This window comes from Vanessa atalanta, chromosome W, assembly GCF_905147765.1.
Source record: "Vanessa atalanta chromosome W, ilVanAtal1.2, whole genome shotgun sequence".
Classification (NCBI taxonomy): Eukaryota; Metazoa; Arthropoda; class Insecta; order Lepidoptera; family Nymphalidae; genus Vanessa; species Vanessa atalanta.
Genome location: NC_061901.1, coordinates 5277385 through 5283622, shown reverse-complemented (window position 1 = coordinate 5283622; position 6238 = coordinate 5277385). Strand labels below are relative to the sequence as shown.

At 32.5% G+C, this 6238-nt stretch overlaps 1 long non-coding RNA gene across 1 annotated transcript; it reads left to right on the top strand.

The window, feature by feature from the left end:
- Positions 1-455: 455 nt before the first annotated feature.
- LOC125075717 lies at positions 456-1937 on the top strand. The gene is made up of 3 exons (XR_007120231.1): positions 456-757; positions 1103-1307; positions 1775-1937. It is a non-coding gene; the product is annotated as an uncharacterized LOC125075717 (long non-coding RNA).
- The last annotated feature ends 4301 nt before the right edge of the window (positions 1938-6238 follow it).

The window sequence follows — 6238 nt, the reverse complement described above, 5'->3', positions numbered from 1 at the left end:
AGTACAGTATTGCTTAACCAGGTATAGTCTGTTTTTTCTTTGTTTGGTGCGATCTAAATCTTTTTATTCAATTATTTAATGTAAAAAATAATATTTCATTTACTTCATTTTGTTTGTATCTTAATTATGATACCAAGTAAAAGTAGACTATAACTCACTTGACGATTTTAAAAGTTCTTGTAACAACATATGTAAATAAAGTACATTTTGAGTTAAAAGTTTGTGTTTTTATTTATTTAAATCCAAAACTATAAAATGATAAATACAGACATGATCTATTTTATCGACAATTAAAGCACATTACTATTTTATCGATATCGATACATTTATTGTCGACACCACCACCTCCCTACAGTTGTCAAAAAAGTGGTTGGGTTGGCAGTAAGTACTTCCGTATTTTACTTCCAATAGGTTGGTAGTGCTTCTCATAAGGTTCATAACTTCATATATGTGTGCGTGAGCTCGGGACTAGTGTTCTAAGTGCCGACTCTTACTTTACATACTCTTTGTTCTTGTCGAGCTCGTTCGTGTTTTGTGCGTGTGTTGTTCTCTCTGCTTTGATATACATTTTCACTTTTATTTTGACCTGGGCGTGTTTTACGGACTCTGATAGTGCTGCTTTCTTTGATATTTGACTATTTTTTATGGACTCGTACTCCTCACTTGACCAACCCCGGCAAAGATTTTAGACTGATGATGATAGCGAAGATACCGAAAAGCCCATGATCTAACTGTTATGTTGGGTGTGACGCATAAGGTAAGCACTAAGCAATACATTAAAAAATATTAACACGTTTAAAGGACGACTGTTGTTGTCCTGTCATTTTAATTAAAAACTTTCCGCCTTTCCTTGCTTCCTTTTTTATATATTTAGTCGATGTTTTTTCTTAATTCGTTTGTACAAACTAATGACAAAATAAGGGCCAATATTCGTTGATTCTCAAGTATTCCATTAAATATTTTATCATATGTTTTTATTTTTTTACTTTTACCTTTTTTGTAACTTTATATTAGTATACTTGGTACATGTAGGTACATGTAGGTATTATGAATTTTATCATGTTTAACTAAAATTGGCTTTAATACAAATATAAAATTTCAGGTCTACTGCATCATTTCCCTAAGCCTCAAAAAGATGTAGAAAGGTTTGATATCTGGAAAGCAGTGTTAGAGAATGAAACCACAGAAAAAGGAAAAGTGTATATCTATACCCAATTGAGATTATGCAATAAACCTTTTGAAAATTATTACATATCACCAAGCAAAAGGTTAACGAAATGCTATTCCAGCTCTGTATATTAAGAAAGGTGAGAGTTGGTTGACATACTTATCAATATCATTTTATCAGTCATTCACATAATTAGGAGAATCAAAACAATTTATTAATTTAACTCAACTATAAAAAATCCTTCTTTATTGATCTTAGCAATAAAAATGCAAGATTTAAATGCATGCTATATGAGATGTAGGTAACTTATAGTACATTCAGTGGTGTGCTTGTATCCCTTCTTAATTATATATATTAATATTATAAAGACAAAAGATTTGTATTTTTGTTTGGATGGATTTGGATGACATTTGGCACACAGATAGTTTATAACCAGTATAAAAATGAAAGCAACTTATTGTTCCAACAAAAAATGTCCACCTACATAATGCTGCTACAAGATTATATGCAAGATAATTTTTATTTGTACCACGAATCACATCTCAAGACTTTATATAAAAATATTTCTTGTAGAGAAAAATTATGACATAATTCTTATTGTTACAGATGATATGTCTTTTAGTGCATCAAAATCCACAGTAATAAGGTGGGTTGAGGTAATACCGGATGGATTTTCGAATAGCTGCAAGGATGTTGTAATTTTATTTTTTTCTCTATTATACCATAAGTCACATTCATGAAAATTTGTGCAATTAATTATGATTAAACAAAGTTTCAAATGAAATTTTATTTATTTATTAAAACTCAATGCTTTTTCCGTTGTAAGTCTGTAAAATCCGGACACACTTTTTATAAGTATCATGACAATTTGGCCATCAAGGGGAAAGTTCGGATAACAGTTTAAAACCATTTATATTGCTAGGTGAACAAGGTGTAAGAAAAGAATTTATCCGATCTTTACTGTCCTTTAACTTGGAATCGACAAAATCAACTTAACCCTATAAACATAGATGTTCCAAAAGATTTTATTTTTTTTTGTTTCGCCTGTCCGAACTTACCCCACATGATAAATTAGGAAGATTTTAAGATTCTCAAAGTTTGGTAATTCTTTAAACGCTTTTCTATAATGTGAGTCACAGAAAAGGTTAAAAAGATAGAACGGAAATGTGGGCGTGGCAGGCGTCGCCGCTAATATACGCTGAAATGTGTATAAATTTAATTCGACAGAGATTACCAAGTTGGAGTCAATATCGATTGTCGATATTAAACACAGTACAGTACAGTTACAGTATAGCTAATATTTTTTATATAAAAAAATTTGCCAGAGAATCATTTTGAAACATTTGAATATAACTGATGAAATTGTAACTTTGTCCCCGGCCACTTAGGAACAAACTGTCTGTTACCAATGTATTTGCCTCTTCAAGAAAGGTTTGTAAAAAGTGGAATTTACACTGAACGTGTGAGCGCAATGATCACGCGACGGGATATTAAGCCATATGTTTTTTTAGAAACCTTTTGAGATCTTCAAATAGTGAAATAAAAAGAAAACATAATTTTAATTTAATCTAATGTTTTAATATTGATTGCACTTAATAGTTTTATCCTCATTAAACTATGCATTACAACGGTCTAGAACAATAAAAATCAAAACAAAATTATCTGTAACAAAATAAACATTCTCACTTTTTAGAAACATTTTACCATTTTAAAGCATATAAATCACAAACACGGAATGAATTAATACAATCTATATGCAATTAACATTTTAAAAGAAATTCTCATCTTCGTCATTCATAAGTGTGTACTCCACGGGATCCTCATTTATCTGCAGTAGTTCTATCACCTTAACTATATTTGAATCTGGTACGTTATCTTGATCTTTACGCTTAGGAATAACAAAAATTTCAGGTTATTTTTCTTGCCAATCGTTTTGAAGAATGTTATGTTATACATATTTGGGTTTAAACTCATATAATTATTTTCAGTGACACCGACGTAATATATCCAAGTTCGTTTGAAATATCAAACGAGAACTGTATCCCCAATATTGTATGTCTTCGCATTATCACTATAATATTTTTTTTTAAAATCATCTTTATCAATTTCTATCTTTGAGTTTTCCCTGCAATCCTTTTGCTCTTTTGTAGTAACTTTCTTTGTTTTTTTCTTTGGTATATTAGATGCGCTTGTATTATGTGACAATGTTCGTTTTTGGTTTATAAATATATCTACATCTTTATCAATTGGCTTTAGTTGTAATATTTCGGGTACAATTTTATAACAAACCTGGTTTTGTGGTGTGATTTTCACAGACGATAATATAGTTACTTTATTATTATTATTTACCTGAAAGTTTGTCTCTTTGGTCCGAATTTCTTCTACCGCACATTTTTCTTCACACGTTTTGTTGTCTCTTTGACTTCCTTTTCTCTCTTGATTATTATCAACGTCATGCATTCCTTCAACTATTTGTTCAATTTGTTGTCCTCCTGCTTCTAATTCTAAGTCAGTCTTGTCTCCGTTATAATAATTAAAGTCAGTCCATATATCACAGTTAAACTGTGGTAACACTGCTATTTGATCTTTTTCGCTTTTTTAGAGCTGTCTTTGTAGATGTTCTTTGATCAGATTTATTATCTAATTTATGTATTGCTTTTTTCCCCTTTTGTTTAGCATGCTTGTCCACTTTCATATCATTTTCCTTGCCAGTACGTGTTTTTTTACCTATTCCCTTGACTTTTTTAGAAACATACACGTCAGTCTTGTTATTTTTAGTCAATACTGATGCAGTCGTTACAGTTTCCTTTCTTTTTAAGTTTTTATCTTCAATTTTAAACGGTCCTGGTGCAGAATCAAATGCATCATTTTTAGATTGAAGTACTGTTTTTGGTTTCCGTTTTTTGGTCTTCTGCATTTCTTTTTCCATTGTTAATTCTATTTCTTGCTGCTTTTCTAGGAAAGATTTTGTAATCACTTCTGCACCTTTCGCGACTCGTTTTAACTTAACAGCTATATTGTTCTTAGAGTTTTGAGGATGTTGCGAAACTTTTTCTAGAAGCAATTGTTCGAAAGTTGTCAGGTTGTAGAGAGCTGTTTCCATGTTTTTAAAGTAGATGAATCTGACATTTCAGAGTAAGCAATATTATTATTTAGAATAGGAATAGAGTTGTTATTCATGATTATTTCATTAATTTTATCTATACATATCAGTGTTAGAGTTTTCGGTTGTTCAAAAGTAACTAAAGCCATATATTTGTCCTTTGGTATAATTGCAGGATTAAAAGGGTAAATGCCACCTTTTTTGAAACCATTTCGTATGACTTCTGGTTTAGTTTCCTGCCACGCTTTGGCAAACATTTCAGTAAAACTTTGTTTTCTTAATTTGATTCCAACATTCTGTCGTTGCCATTTTACAAGGTTTTTATCCCAAATTGTTTTAAATGATTTGAACACAGCCAAGTCTAGCGGTTGCAATAGATGTGATGTGTGTGCAGGAAACTTCAATATGGTGATATTGTTCTCTACTGCTAAAGCTACCACTTTTTCATCGACATGACTGACGTGTCCGTCATATAGTAATAATACAGGCCTGTCTTCACCCAAATTAGGTATAATTACTTTTAACATGTAATCATAAAAAATATTAGTTTCCATCCAGCCTCGTTTGCTGGCTGCATACGCAAGATTGAAATCGTATTTTTCAGGATCCTGTAACATCCACTGTTCGTACATATGTTTGCCTTTGAATACAATCAAGGGGTCTAATTTCTGTCCGGCTGCATTTACAGTAGTCAACACTGTAATATTTTCTTTCGCGCTTCCATGCGTTGTTCTTGTACAAGGCTCCCCTCTGGCACCTACAACTTTAGTTTTTGTGGGATCGAGACAAACTGAAGTTTCATCGAGATTCCAGATTTGCTTAGGATTCGATACATTTAACTCGTGAAGTGTCTTTTCGAGAAGAGTAAAATATTCATGAATAATAAACGGATCTGTCATTTTTTTTTCTAAGGTATTCTACAGGTTGCGGCTTTTTTATGGACAAATTGTGTCGATGACGAAAACAAATACACCAGTCCGCTCCTGGTCTGTCATCTTTGAAGGGGCTTTGTATTTTATTTCTTTTTATAAAATCCTGTGTGACATCCAGCACCTCTTCTCTTGATAACCCCCAGCCCCACTTTTCCATTATTCGTAGGCAGTTTGCTAGTTTAGATTCTAACGTCATTGGGATTGCTGTCGGTCGGCCAAGGGTTTTACTTACTACTGCTGTTTTCTTCAGGACTCTATCACTAAGTGTTGATGTAGGTATGCCATACAATTTTGAAGCGGCTGCATAGGTGAGCTCTTTATTGTTTATTTTTTGTATGGCTAACTGAAGCGCTTCTTTAGTATACGAAGTGGCCCGCGAAGAGGTGCGGGAGTATTTACGTGGCATCTGTAAGAGATTTGTTGATATAAGTACGTAATATGGCTCCTGACAAAAAGCTAGGGCAAACTGCTCTAGCAAACATTTTAAATAGCCCACGTTTAAAGAAGATGGTTATGATATTTATTACTATTTAAAGAATTGAAAACTAGAAATAATTGTACAAAATATGCAAATATGTATATAAAATCCATGCTGATTTATAGATATACTTTTAATTTAATACTTAAACGTTTATTAAAAATATAAAAGTTTTACAATCACTACCAATTTCGAAACGGGTTTAGACCGGATATTTTTGTCCGATCTTCACTCGAGAGGGGAAACACCGGATTTCAGCTTACCGAGATGGTAGATCTCTGTTTATCAGCTCTATCGGTTAATCACTACATAAAACTTAGTATTTGCGTAAAATAATACCAAATTAAGCTAGATCATTCCAAATATGAATGAATATAAATGAAGGTGAAAGACCGGACAGACATATATTTTGTGAAACTTACCTTGTTTTCTCTATCCACGCGTAGTACACGTCCACTTTGTCGGAGCGACTGGCGGTAACTGCGGGGCGGGGCAGAACATAATGATGTGGCGCACAATGTGGCTAGCATTCAAAAATATTGCCGTATATAACGGAA